The sequence below is a fragment of the Furipterus horrens genome, unplaced genomic scaffold (genome assembly GCF_987537825.1).
Source record: "Furipterus horrens unplaced genomic scaffold, mFurHor1.1.pri manual_scaffold_13, whole genome shotgun sequence".
Taxonomy (NCBI): Eukaryota; Metazoa; Chordata; class Mammalia; order Chiroptera; family Furipteridae; genus Furipterus; species Furipterus horrens.
Window position 1 is genome coordinate 17,634,883 of NW_028327183.1, and position 15,892 is coordinate 17,650,774.

The 15,892-nt window shown below is 33.8% G+C and overlaps 1 pseudogene; it reads right to left on the reverse strand.

The window, feature by feature from the left end:
* Positions 1-12,644: 12,644 nt before the first annotated feature.
* On the reverse strand, positions 12,645-13,130 carry LOC149994152 (programmed cell death protein 6 pseudogene; annotated as a pseudogene).
* Between the last annotated feature and the right edge of the window lie 2,762 nt (positions 13,131-15,892).

The window sequence follows — 15,892 nt, forward strand, 5'->3', positions numbered from 1 at the left end:
AACAGTATATAAGAATCACCAAAAGCTTCTTCAGGTTACAGAAGCATTGGAAAGTTCCACAAGCATGAAACTAACTTCTGAGAGCGTACTTAGAACCTTTTTTATAATAATGAGGAGATATTATTTCCTTTGAAGTAGACAGTTATAAGAAACTTAAAAATATCACATGTACATAAAGATTTATCATATTTTTTAGAAGAGTATAGAATTTTTTTAATGAAGAAGATTAAGTAAAATTTTTATTAATAAAAATTCTTCCAGGTATTGTAGTAGGAAATAAGTCTAGTTTTACCTAAAACAAAAAGAAAATCTTAGAAATATAACATTATCATTAAAATTGAGGTAATTTCATGGATGATAAAGTAGATCCCAAAATATATTAACTCCCAAGGTTTTTGTTTGTTTGGTTTTGTTTTGTTTTGGTTTTGTTTTTTGTTTTGGTTTTGTTTTTTGTTTTGGTTTTGTTTGTTTTTTGGATTTTTTTCCCAGAAAACAAAGGTAGGTGAGATTTCTTGTTCCTGCATAATGGAGGAAAAGATCATCTCAAATTCTCTCTCTTACAACTGTATATATATATATATATGGGCAGTAAGCCTATAGGCTGACCAAACTGCTCTACTGAGGGTAAGGAGTTATATAGAGAGATCACAATAATCAGGGGGCTTGAGTTTTAGAGGCATATAGCCTTAAGAGGTGAGGTCTTAGAGTCAGTAAGAGTCAAGTGGTTAGACTCTGGCTGGTGTGTCTCAGTGGATTGAGTGTAGACCTGTGAACCAAAAGGTCAGAAGTTCAATTCCCTGTCAGGGCACATGCCTGGGTTGTGGCTAGGTCCCCATTTTGGGGCATGCAAGAGGCAACCAGTCCATCTCTCACACAGTGATGTTTCTCTCCCTCCCCTCTCTCTAAAAATTACTAAATAAATAAAATTTTTTAAAAGGAGTCAAGTGGTTAGAAATCAGACCCCTGCATTTGCCCTTTTTTTATTTAATATAGTTACTAATATATTTTTGTTGATATTTACCATTTTACTCTTTGTCTCATTACCACTTCATTCTGTTCTTTTTTTTCCTTTCTTGCCTTCTCTTTGACTTTTAAATTTTTTTATTTTCTTTCCCTGTTCTATATCCTTGATTTATCCAATTCTGCTGTTTGCATTTATTAACTCTTATTTTTTACTATTATTTTGTATTTTAATTTTCTAGATATTTCAAATCTCCCAAGACATTATCATTATTGTTTTATACACTTTTAGAAATATACTTTTTGTGGCTTTTCATCCCTTCCTGTGTCTCCTAGTTCCCATTGGTAGTACCCTTTTCCATTTTCCTTCTGCCTAAAGAATGCCCTTTAATGTTTATTTTAATGTGGATTAATCTATCTGTGACCTTGCTAAAATTTACTGTTAACTTACATTTGCAAAATGCTGGATTGTATAGTAAGAATATGTATAGTTTTATATTAAAAAAACTGCCAAACACTCTTTAAAAGTGGCAAATACCATTCTGTATTTTCAGCAGCAATGAATGGAGTTCCTGTTGCTCTACCATCTGTGATGTTTTACTTCTTATTTTCCAATATGCATGCCTTTAATTTTATTTATTATTTTATTGTTAATTAATTAATTTTCCTGATTGCACTGTCTAGGACCTCCAGTCTGATGTTTAATAGAAGAGGGCACATCTTTGTCTTATTCCTGATCTTGAGGAGAAAATGTTTAGTCTGCCTCCATGAAGTATGACGAAAGCTGTAGCTTTTTCATGGTTGTCCTTTATCAGGTTGAGGAAATTCCCTTACATTCCCTATTTTGCTGAGAGTTTTTATCACTAGCAAATATTGAGTTTTGCCAAATGCTTTTTCTGCATCAGTTGAAATGATCATGTTTTTCTCCTTTATTCTACTAAAATGAAGACTAGATTGATTTTTAACTGTGAAACCAATTTTTCATTGCTGAAATGAACTCCAGTTCATTATGGTATTATTATTATTATTATTATTATTATTATTATTATTATTATTATTTAGATGAATTGTATGGTAAGAGTATGTTTAGTTTTGAAAAAGAAAAAACACCAAACTATCTTCCAAAGCAGCTATACCATTTTTCATTCCCAACAGCAGTGAATGAGAGTTCTTGTTGCTCCACATACTCTCTAGCATTTCGTAATGTCAGTGTTTGGGATTTTTGGCATTCTTACAGGTGTGTAGTAGTATTTCACTGATTTGATTTGCAGTTCCCTAACACATTATAATGTTGAGCATATTCTAATATGTTTTTTGCCTTCTGTATATCTTCTTCAGTGAGATATCTGTTCAGAATTTTCACCTGTTTTTTAATTGGGTTGTTTATTTTCTTATTGTTGTGTTTTAAGAGTTAGTTTAAGAGTATGTTCAACAATTGTCTGACTGGTTTTCACAGTTCTCTTGGGGGACATGCTTTTGTACTTGTGAGCTCTGAGTAAGTTCACATAATGACAGCCTTACATGTGGAGTCTGTCATGTCCAATAATGACCTTTCTTTGGGAATGGTGCCTTGAAAGAATTCCAACTTATTGGACTGCCAGTCTTGATTGTGGCTATTGTTTTTCATGACTCCTGTGGAGCAGGGGATGGGTAGAGGGGTAAAGGGCAAATTAAAATGCTACATGCTCATTGTTCTTATGCAGATTTGGTTGTTTTTCTTGAATAATCATTCTCTGTATTGCTGTAAGCCTTTGTTTAAACGCTAGCCTTCTAAAAACGTTTATTCTGACAGTTTTTGCTGGTGTTCTCATTGTTATGGAGGAAAGAATTTTCAGCGCTCACATCTCTAAGATTTTCAGTGATGTCCACTGTCCTTTTATGAACAATGACACAGAGTTTAAAAGTTAATGCTGTGAGATCCAGAAGATATTCTATACCTGTAAAACAGGACAAGAACTCAATTAATTCACCAGAAAAGGTCAATTTATAATTTTATAGATGCTGGATCTAGATGATCCAAACTTTGCTCTGTAAATAATGAGTGGTTAATTCTTATCAGCATATAAGATATAAAGTTTTATATTCTTTAAAATTAAATAAGGAATTACTACTTAAATAGTAATTTAATATTCTCTTCCATGTAAAACTTTTTGCTATCTGGAATGTCTCTTGATAGAATAGGTATGTTTTGTTGTTTGTTTCCCTTGAATGTTTTATAAACAGTATAATATTTAAGACTAGTGTTAGATTTTTTTAAAAATTACTGAATATGTAATAGGGACTTCTATTTCTTTATTACTAGATTTTTTTTCTCTAGTTGTTACTGTGTATAGAGTATTACTGGGAGAGAAGAGAAGAGGTTTGATTTGTGAATGATAGGTTGAGTTGGCTAAACAAGTCTTGGGTAGGTCAAATGGTTTGAGGTGACCTGCTATCACTATGGAAAGATTTCATTATATATTTTTATTTTATTGAGTTTTAGTTATGCATGCAGGGCAAATGGAAGGTATAGTGCAGTTGGTTTTGTGATGGTTTATTCAATGTGATGGACTTTTTATATAGTAAGTACCTAGACTGAAAATACTGGGGAGAGGATTTTTAAATCTATCTGCCTTTTTTCACCTATGAATTTTACATAAAACTACAATGTATTTAATCATTTCAAATTCTAGATTCATTTTGCTATACTGTATCTGATTGAATTATATTTGAGATCTAAAAGTTAGAATACCAGTTCGCTTTTGCTAGAGGATATATTGTGAAATTCAAAATATGTTACCTCATTGTAGTTAATCTCCTAGGCTTATATGATCTGAATTGGGGGAATGGGCGGTTGATTGGTATTTGAATAATTTTCTAACATCTAGTGGTATTCTTATTATACTAGTAACTGTGTTAGTTAGTGGAACTTAATAAAAGGTAGCCCAGTCAACTTTTCCAAAGGTTAAACTTTTATATTGGAATTAGATTTTTTTAACCATTTCTATTTGATGCAGATCATGTACTTAGTAAATTTGTAGCTCCAGGACAAGTGGCAAGAACACGGAATTTCAATAGTGTGTTTGTTGCTTGCTGGTGCCTTCATTTATAAGGCATTACAAGAAAATAGAGCTCAGAAAAGAACTGTCATTTTTCTTTTAAACACAGGCATGAAAGTGAATTAAAAGGGACAATGATGTTGGGAAGCATTATTGTTTTTTAATCCTATTTCCCAAAAATAAAATGGATAAAGGCCAATTAGAACTCAGTCTTTTACCAAGGATCAAATCAAGGACATGATCTTTACACACACTAATAAAACCTCAAAATTTATCAAGATGCCTCAGAGTGAAATTCAACTATTAGTATGGCATCTATTACATTTCTTTCTATTAGACAGACTATCTTATGGAATAGTCTCTGCCTCTGATCCTTGGAAGACCTAAGATACTCATCATTAGGAAGAGCGATGGGAGTATAAGGGTCAGAAAAAAAGAGATAACCAAACCTAAGAATGTTCAGAAAAGAACTGCAGATATGGCTGTTGAACTGAGGAAATAACTAAAATAAAATAGAAAAGAAGCCAAGCCATTTTTGAGAGAATTATGTATTTTGGCTTAGCAGATAAATCACAGTTTTCCAAAAACAGTTGCACCAATTTGTACTTCCATAAATGGTGTATAAGTTAATCTGCTTGACTGATCAATCAAATAGTGTATTAGTGAGTCTTGTGGGGGTTGTAGCAGTAGTTTAATTGGCATTTCCTTGATAGCTAAAGAGGGTGAACATACTTATGTTTTGTGACCATTTGGATTTCTTTTTGGTGAAATGTCTTTTCATGACTTTTTTTTTTTCATTGTTTTGCTTGTTGGACATGCATGCAGTAAAGTCTATCAAGTGCAGTAATCTTAAGTGTACAGTTCAAATAATTTTTTTGTTGTTTTCGAAATCTATATGTACATCCATGTCAAGATATGGAACATCCCTAGCATCCCGTGATTCCCTGCATTACTCCCTATTATTACCACCTACTGTCTTCCCAGAGATAACCATAATCTCATTATTACTGACATCAATTAGGTTTTTTCTGAAATATTTTTATCACTATAAAAATTTTTGGTAGAATACACGTAACATAAAATTTACCATCTTAATCATTTCAATATGTAGTTCAGTGATATTAAATATTTATAATGTTTTGCAGCCATTACCACTACCTAGCTCCACACCTCTTCTTATTTTGTAAAACTAAAACTCTATACCCATTAAACAATAATTCCCCATTTCCCTCTGTTCCCAGCCCTTGGCAACCACTATTATACTCTGTGTTCTCTGATTTTGACTGCTCTAAGTATCTCAATATGTAAGTAGAATCATATATTATTTGTATTTATGTGACTGGCTTATTTCACTTAGCATAATGTTCTCCAAGTTTATCCATGTTGTAGCATATTGCAGAATTATCTTTTCAAGATTGGATAATATTCCATTTATGTACAAGGGGAGACTCCCCAAAAACCCTAAATTATCTTCTATAGGGTGAGTTCCTTGTAGTACAAGCTTCCCCCGCTAGGTGAGTGTACCAATTGGCATTGTTGTGCCTTAGCAAAAATTTTTTGAAGACTCTTTCAATGCATTTGCCCATTTCATGATGGGTGATTTATGAGCACACCTGCTAACACTGTACTGTGTTCAGCAGGTTTTGACCAAAAATGGCATGACCCTTGTGCCCCACCCTCCCTATTTACTGGATCTTGCCCCAAGCAACTTTTTTGTTTGTTTGTTTCCCCAATGAAAAAGACCTTAACAGAAACGTTTTGCGAAGTGGAAGAGGTAAAACAGAAAAAACAGCAGAAGCACTAAAAGCCATGAAAATCAACGAGTCCAAAAACTGTCTCGAGTAGTGGAACAATGTCTTGATAGGGGTATTGCATCAAATGGAGAGTACTTTGAAGGTGATTGAAATTTAAACATGTAAGAATACACAATTTTTTAATAAATAAATTCTGGATTTGGGGGGATCCTCCCTCATATATACCACATTTTGCTTATGCATTCATTTGTTGATGGACACTTTGGTTGCCTCCACATTTTAACTCTTGTGAATAATGCTGATATGACTATGGGTGTACAAGTAACTCTGTTCTTTTTTTTTTTTAATATGCTTTATTGTTTATGCTATTACAGTTGTTCCAATATTTTTCCCTTTGTTCCCCTCCACCCAGTGACCCCACTTCCTCAAGTTGTCCCCGCCCCTAGTCCATGTCCATTTTTGTGCATATAATTCTTTTCAACATCTTCCTAACTACTCCACTCCCTCCTACTATGCTTCTTAATTCCTGTACCATCTCCCTCCCCTTCCCCCTCAAGTAACTCTGTTTTAATTTTTTGAGAACTGCCACACAGTTTTCTACAGTGGCTGTACTGTTTTTGAATTCTACCAACAGTGCACAAGGATTCTGAAATCTCTTAACATCCTTTCCAACACTTGTAACTGTCTGTGTTTTTGATAGTAGCCATCCTAATATTTGTGAGATGGTGTTTCATATGTTTGCCCTAACGGTTAGTGATGTTGAACATCTTTTCATATACTTGTTGGCCCTTTGACTTTTCTGGAGAAATGTCAAGTCCTTTGCCAAATATCAAACTGGGCTGTTTGTTCTTTTGTTGTTGAGTTTTAGAAGGTCTCTATATATTTTGGATATTAAGCTTTCATCAGATACATGATTTGCAGATATTTTCTCTAATTCTGTGGTTGCCTTTTTATTTATTCTGTTTGATGAACAAAACTTTTAAATTTTCATTAAGTCCAATTTGTATATTTTTTACCTGTATTTGGTGTCATGTCCCAGAAATCATTTCCAAATCCAATGTCATGAAGCTTTTGTATGTATATATGTATTATGAGAATTACAACACCTACTTTCTTATTGTTATCATATGCCTTGAATACATTTGTCTATTATATTTTTACTTTTTTATTGACTTGAGAGAAGGAGAGAGAGGATGGTGGTGAAGGAGGTAGAGAGAGAGGGAGGGAGAGAAACATCAATCTGTTGTTCCACTTATTGATGCATTCATTGGTTGTTCCTTGTATGTGCCCTGACCAGGGATCAAACGCGCAATCTTGGTGTATGGCGATGATGCTCTAACTAATTGAGCTATCTGACCAGGGTTGTATTTTTACTTTTTACATCCCTTTATTTGATCTAAGTTTCGGTAATATATTATTGAAATTTTTAAAAATAAGTAAGTTATATTAGTATACATTTATTGATACAACTAGGTATGGTCTGCACAGCCATTCTCGGCGGTGCAGATAGACTCTCAAGAAGCTACGCCATCGTCTCTCGAGACGGACGGCTGCCGACGACGGAGGTATGGTCTCTATTCTGACACATTATTTTATATGTATTTATTGTGTGTATTTCATTCTACTTTCCTCATTGTACCCTTGTATTTTCTTTGGTATTTTGGAAGTTTTGTTTTAGTGGTTACCTTTATACTATTAGTTATAATGTCCTTAATTCTTTCACCCCCCCTTTTGCTTACTTAGGATTTCATTGTTTTGTTTGTCAGGTTAATAACATACATTGATTCCTACCTTCCTATCAGCTTCCCTTGTAGGTTGCTGCTAAGTAGTCTGATGCCAGTTTGATTTCGCTTTATGTGCCAAAATGATCTCAGAATATTATTTTCTTATCTTTAAAGTATATTACAATATCCCTAAAAATTTTGTGTTTGTGTCAGTTTCCCCAGGTCCTTCATAGCCCTTTGTAAAATGTAGTTTTGTGTCTTCTCTTATTTGCTGCTATCTTCTTTTGTATTATAGTTTTAAAGATTAGCTCCATAAATTTATGCATGTTGGATTCTCTTTCTTTCTCTTGGAAATTAAAACTTTATTCCTGACTCTTTATTCTCTTTTGTAATTTTGTTTTGTTCCCTTGGCTATTTTTCATGCTCTTTTAAAATTGATTTATTGGAGTGACATTGGTAGTGCACAAGGGTTCCCTTTTCTCCACATCCTTGTCAACACTGGTTGTTTGTTGATTTATTGATGATAGCCATTCTGACAGTGCGCAGTGATACCTCATTGTGGTTTTAGATTGCATCTCTCTGACAATCAGTGACATTGAACATCTTTTCATGTGTGTGTTGGCCATTGGTATGTCCTCTTTGGAGAAATATTTATTCAGGTCCTTTGCTTATTTTTCAATTGGATTGTTTGTTTTTTGATGTTGAGTTTTATACATTTTTTATAAATGTGGGGTATTAACCCCTTATTTGATGTATCGTTGACAAATGTTCTCCCATTCAGTTGGTCATCTTTCCATTCTGTTGATGGTTTCCTTTGCTGTGCAAAATCCTTTTAATTTGGTGCAGTCTCATTTGTTTATTTTTTTCTTTTGTTTCCCATGCCCAAGAAAATATAACAGAAGAAATATTGCTATAAGAAATGTCCTTGGTTTTACTCCATATGTTTTCTTTTAGGACTTTTATTGTTTCAAGTCTAACACTAAGTCTTTCATTTATTTTCAGCTTATTTTTCTGTATGGTGAAAAAAAGGTGGTCTAGTTTCATTTTTTGCACATTTCTGTTCACTTTTCTCAACACTATTTATTGAATAGACTATCTTTACCCCATTGTATGTTTTTGCCTCCTTTATCAAATGTTATTTGACCATAAATTCATGGGTTTATTTCTGGGCTATCTATTCTTCCCCATTGATCTATTTGTCTGTTTTTATGCCAGTACCATGCTGTTTGATTACTATGGCCTTCTAGTATAGTTTTATATCAGGTAGCATGATTCTTCCAACTTTGTTCTTCTTTTTCATGATTGCTGTGGCTATTTAGTGTCTTTTGTGGTTCTATATACATTTTTGGAATATTTGTTCTAGTTTTGTGAAATATGCCATTGGTATCTTAATAGGAATTGTATTGAATCTATAGATAGCTTTGAGTAGTATGGATATTTTAATAATGTTAATTCTTCCTGTCCATGATTATGGTATATGCATCCACTTAATTGTATATCATGGTTTCTTTCTTCAGTGTCTCATAATTTTCTGAGTACAGATCATTTATATACTTGGTTAACTTTATTCCTACACAGTTTATTTATATATTTATTTTGATGCAATTGTAAATGGGATTTTTTTCTTAGTTTTCCTTTCTGATAGTTCATTATTGGTGTATAAAAATGCACCCAATTTCTGGATATTTATTTTGTATTCTGCTACATTACTGAATTCCTTTATCAGTTCTAGTAGTTTTTTGATGAAACCTTTAGGGTTCTCTGTATACAGTATCATGTCAACTGCAAATAATGACAGTTTTCATTTTTCCTTTCCTATCTGGATGTCTTTTATTTCTTCTGCTTGTCTGATTACTGTGGCTAGGACTTCCAATACTATGTTGAATAAGAGTGGTGAAAATGGACATCCCTGTCTTGTTTCTCTCTTAAGGGAAACGCTTTCAGTTTTTGCCGTTGAGTATAATGTTGGCTGTGGGTTTGTCACATGTGGCCTTTATTATTGGATTGGCCAAAAAGACCATATGGCTTTTCCATAAAAATAAAAGGCACATTTTACCTTTTCACCTGTACCTGTTGATTTGGATATTTTGAGTATGTCAGCTATCTCCTGTGTGGTATAATGTTGATTGTCCTCAATTAATGTCTCGATTTGATCACTATTGACTTCAACTGGTCTACCTGACTGTGGAGGATCATCCAGCGAGAAATCTCCAGCACAAAACTTTGCAAACTACTTTTGAGGCGGTTGATCGGTCACAGCAGCTTCTCCATATACTATACAAATCCGTTTTTTCATTTCAGTTGCATTTTTACCTTTTTTGAAGAAATAAAGCATAGTGTGCCAAAAATGTTGCCTGTTTTCTCCCATCTTCAGTATTAAAATGACTACACAAAATTTACCAATTCTCAAGTTTTTTTAAATGCACACTCATGTGACAGCTTGAATACAATCTAACAAAATTGTTTCAAATGAAGTTAAAGACAACTAGTTGCTACTGGAGCCATCTTACAGAAAAAAACAAATGAACTTTTTGGCCAACCCAGTACATTGAAGTATGTTCCCTCTGCTCCCACGTTGCTGAGAGTTTTTATTATAAATGACTGCAGGGTTTTATCAAATGCTTTTTCTGCATCTATTGATATGATCATGTTACTTTTACCTTTTGTTGTGTTTATGTGGTATATCACATTTGCTGATTTGAAGATAGTATCCTAATCTTGCATCCTGAAATAAATCCCACTTGATCATGGTATATGATCTTTGTAATCTATTGCTAGATCCAGTTTGCTAATATTTTTGTTCATCAGAAATATTGGCCTATAATTTTCTTTCTTTGTAGTGTCTTTATCTGGTTTTGGAATTAGAATAATTGTAGCCTTCCTCCTCTTGAACTTTTAGGAATAGTTTGAGAAGGATAGGTGTGTGTTCTTTGAATGTTCGGTAAAATTTACCTGTGAAGCCATTGGGTCCAGGACTTTTGTTTCTTGGGAGTTTTTAAAATTTCTACTTCAATTTCATTATTTGTAATTGGCCTATTCAGATTTTCTGATTCTTCCTGATTCAGTTTTGGAAGATTGTATGTTTCTAGGATTTTATCAATTTCTTCCAAATTGTCCAGTTTGTTGGCATATAGTTTTCCTTGTTATTTTCTTACAATCCTTTGTTTTACCTTAACATTCTTTAGACTCTATAAAGATTTAGGCTACAATCAATATATTTGACATAGTTCTGTAATTTAAGATTTCATTTCATTTAAAAGTCATATTTTTTAATAGTGAAAAATAAATAAAAGTTTAACATGAAAAACAAGAATAGTTCCCTTTTTTATTTTGTCCCACCTCTAACCTCTCCATTTCCTGAGTGGTTAGAAATCTGGTAAATTGATGGAAGTTTTTTAAGGGTTTATATACTCATGTAATTAAGTTTTCTAAATAGCTATAGACTTTATATTTCTTTAAGCATGAATAACCCAAAGACAAGGTCTTGTTTTAAGATGATTTTTAAATTATTACCTTTTATGAAAGATTACCTAATCGATATTAGTTGATGAAATGAGAGATTTTTATGGTAGAGTAACACATAACTTTATTGTTCCTTTAGTGTTTGGCTTTGTAAATAAATATGAAAAAGTGATCATCTCATAACATTTTTTAAAATTCACTTTCTTCTTTCCCCAGAAAGTAGCAAAGTAAATAAAACCATCATTCTTGTCTAATCTTCATGAATAATTTCTCACTGGCCCTGGGTGAGAGGCTGTTTTCAAGGCCATACTATGGTATCTACCAGATACTGTTTAGACCTTGCTGTTTAGGCCTGTCTAAAGCATTTCTAAATTACAGAAGTGAAGAGAGCTGATATTTAATCTTTGGATAATTTCAGTGGTGGAGTTCAGAATGAGGCAGCTAGGGGGGAAAGTTTTCTTATTAGAAGCGTAAAACCTACTGACTATATCTTGGCCAGTGCTTTCTTTTTTCCAGTAAGTTGTCTGCTATACAGAGGTGTATAACCCTAATGGCTTGTTGTATGCCATTAAAAGGTATTGTACACTCATAAAAGAATGACATTTTGATCAATGCTGTTAAAGGAATTACTGTCTTGACACAGAAAAGCTTTCCTGCTGCAAGTTTAAAAATATGCCTTTAAAAGCTTTTTATTGAATACCTTTGCATCTCTCAGAAATGTGCCATTTTGGCATGAGGTTAGTCTGAACTGTTCCACATTGTAACTTAAATGCAAAACCTCCTATTTACCTTTGGAAGTAGCAGGACAAAGCAGGTGTTTTCCTATCAAAAGGAACTTGAAGACATGGTAGCATCTTAAACCACTGTATCTGATCTAAAAATAGAATTTTTGTAAAGAAAAAACTGCAAACTAAATTATTCCTTTTTATTTTGTGAGGTATTGATTTTTTTTTTCGTCCTGTTTTGTTTAAACTTTGTGGTTTTAATTTCCCTTTGGATTTAGGAATCATGCCTTTCCACCCAGTTCAGAAATAGATCTTTTCTAATCACCTGGGAGTTGCTTCTCTTAAATGGTGATATGTTGGATTTGGTTTTCTACTGTTGCTTTGTCTTTTATTATATTTTTGATTAGAAGCTTATGAAAGCCAGGTCATAATAGACAGTCTTCCGAAGTTGACGGTTTCTTTTGGTCTTTTACAGATTTTCTAATGTATCATTGCTGTAATTTTATCTTTATTTCTTTTTCTTTTTTTCCCCAAGGGCCACATTGCTATATTGCTTACATTACATATTCAAATGATTACAATAACCCCCTTTCTAAATAAAGTAAGGTACATGCAATGCCTTCTGTGCAAGTTCTGTATTATATCCTATTGGCTAATAAAAGTATTTCCACTGTAGAACTGGAGCTATATAGAAAAGCACAAGATGAATGTGTTACATGCAGAATACTTGAAACGTTATTATATCTTACCTCATGGCACAATTAGACGGTCTCAAATCAAATGCCTATATGTGAATAACAATATGGCTATTGCTATAATTGCAAAAATATTAATCAGCTTATCCACATATGTACTGTTGGATCCCCAAATATTAATTATATGAAGTCTAAAGGAAGAACAGCGTCTATTGCATCCTTGCTGTGTTTTGGTATTTTCAGCCTTTTTTCTGTAAGTCATGTTGCTATTTGTAAAAGACCAGTGTTATATGATGCTGAAGGTCATGGAGAGATACTGTTCATATGACACCTGAATCCAGCTGTTCTGATCCGTATGGTAGAGCCTGACTATATCTGTGAACCTCTGCAAGACGCTGCAGTCCTGGATAAAATTGTCTGTCAAACTTTTGAATGAGTATGTCATGAAACTGGTCAGAGAGCCTGTAGCCAAAACCTGAGAGTGCTCACTTGAGCTCGTTCTTGCAAATCATTTCTGAGTTGTCCCTGTTGTAGGTGTTGAAGACATTCTGTCAGTCCATGATGTACTTCAGATGCTTGTAAACTTGCTGAAGTTCACACCAGCCTTGTTCTCACAGTCAAACATTGATATGATTGACTTGACAGTCACGGGATTAGATAGAATCCAGGTGCTATTGGGCAGTGCTTGCTGAAGCTCATTGTCAGATATCACACCTCTACTGTCTTGATCAACCCTCTAGAAGATGGTCTGCAGGAAGCTCTGGTCCGGCATCCCCTCACCCATAGCTGGGTTGCAGCTGGTAGGTAGTAGGGGTAGATGGCCATGGGCCAAGGGGTGTGTCTAGGCTGGGCATCGGTGGCAACATGAGATGCCTCAGTTAGCTTTATTTCATACATTTTAAGTCTTGCTATCACTTAACTTCTGACTTTGTACTATATTTTCAGACTTGTGAACTGAGCATTTTAAAGTTCGATATGCTGAAAACCACAATTTTTTAAGAATTGTCACTACAGGACGATTATTTACTTACTCGGTTTCAGCTTTTGCACTTTTTGAATTTCACATTTAATCCCAATCTAATGAACTTCTCACACATTTCAGGATATGGGCATATTATAGGATAGATAGCATTGATTTCATATATCATGTTGGCTTTATCAATCTGTTTTACTTATAAAAGCAGATATTTGTTGTTGGTGGTGATGGTGGTTTTTATTATTCACTACCCACTAAGTGCCAGGTGATTTTTTATATTGTTGATAACACTAAAACTTGTTACAATTATATGCCATGTTCTTTGCTAAAGTACTTATCATAGTTCAAAGAAGTTATGTAACTTGGTAAAACAAGTAAATTGTGGAATTGGGATTCAAACTGAGGTAGTATGACTCCCAACTATTGTGCTATTCTAACTCTTTTTATCTTATTTATTTCTTCTAGGTGACATCATCTCCATTTCACAAATGAGGAACCTGTTAGAAGCTCAGATAGAGTAAGTACTCTGACCATTTACACAGAGTGAAGGAATGAGACAGAGCTCGGGCTCTGTTTGACTTCAAAGTGTAGTTTCTACCATATCATACTATCGTAGAAAATATAGAGTTATTTTTCTTTCATCATTCTCATCACACCTTCTCTTAATTATCTGTATGTATGCAAAGATGACTTTTATTAGACATTTTGGAATAGGGGTTTATTTCATGATTTTCTCTTATGATTTGGAGAGAAGCATATTGAAAAGATAATTAGAGTAGGTATCAGGAAACCCAAATTTCTGTACTACCTCTGATTCTTCTGGCCATAACAAATCACCTTTCTGGGATTTAATTTATAAAATGAGGGCATTGGACTAGATGACTTTAAAGGTTTCCTCAAAATCTCAAATCTAATTTAACTCCTTTGATTTCATGTTTACACTTGTTCTTTTTATCTGAGATAAAACTTTATCACCTGTATTTTAGTGTCTTCAATATTGTATTTTATTAAAGTTAGGGGGCAAGGAGCTCTGATTCTTATTCTTTTTTGTGTGTGTTATTGTTTTTCAATTACAGTTGTCCCATTTTTCCCCCATTGCTCCCCTCCACCCAGCCCACCCCTTCTCCCACAGTCATTTCCCACCCCATTGTCCATGTCCCTGAGTCATTTATACATGTTCTTTGACTAAACCCTTCCCTTACTTATACCCCTTCTCTCCCTCCCCTCTCCCCCCTGATAACTGTTATTCTGCTCCTTGTTCAATTTAGTTCATTTGTTTGTGTTGTTCCTTAGTCTCCTGTATTAGGTGATATCATATGGTATTTTTCTTTCATTGCCTGGCTTATTTCACTAAGCATAATTCTCTCTGGTTCCATCCGTGTTGTCGCAAATGGCAGGAATTCCTTCTTTCTTTCTGCTGCATAGTATTCCATTGTGTAAATGTACCACAGTTTTTTGATCCACTCATCTACAGACGGGCACTTAGGCTGTTTCCAGCACTTGGCTATTGTAAACAGCTCTGCTATGAACATAGGGGTGCATAGGTTCTTTTGAATTGGGGTTTCAGGATTTTTCGGGTATAATCCTAGAAGTGGAATAGCTGGTTCAAAAGGCAGTTCCATTTTTGGTTTTTTGAGGTAATTCCATGCTGTTTCCCACAGTGGCTGCACCAGTCTGCATTCCCACCAACAGTGCAGTAGGGTTCCCGTTTCTCCACATCCTCGCCAGCACTTGTTGTTTGTTGATTTGTTGATGATGGCCATTCTGACTGGTGTGAGGTGGTATCTCATTGTGGTTTTTATTTGCATCTCTCTGATGGTTATGATTTTTATTCTTTACTTTCACTATTACATCTGTTGTTGAAATTCAATAATGGGAAGAAATTACATATAAAGAATAAATTAATTTTATTACAAGGACATTCTTTTAAACTAGTGGAGATTTTCTTAGTTTTTATAGTTAGAATAATCCTGGGAATCTAAATATTATAAAAGGAAATAAATTATTTTTAATAGGAAGTGTTTTCACCAAAGAAGACAGGAATAGGTTACTGCCACCTTCAAAGCACCTGCAAATTAAGAGTACAGTAATACTATTAGCAATTATAATCATAAGTAACATTTATTGAGAATTAATTTTATGCTATCATGTTGTAGTAAGTATTTTATGTACATTACATCACTTAACACTTATGAAAACCCTATGAGGTGGTTACTGTTATTATCCCCATTTTACATACTAGGAAATAGAGAATTATGAAGTTAAGCAATTTCTCCTAAAGTTACGTTGTAAGTGATAGAGCTGAGATTCAAATCTATAGAAAGCCACAGAGATTTTCCTCATATTTACAAAATGGAGTAATTGTAAGAGATTATCAGTGATAATACTTATGAATATGAATATGATTTAAACATGCAACCTTTTAAGAAAGAGTGACTTGATGGCTTGTGATGAATGGCAGTTTCTAAGTTCTCAAATTTGATCACTACCAGTTACATAATTTATTGATGAGTCTTAAAACAAGTATAATAGCTATTTGGATAATTGTAGACCACTTA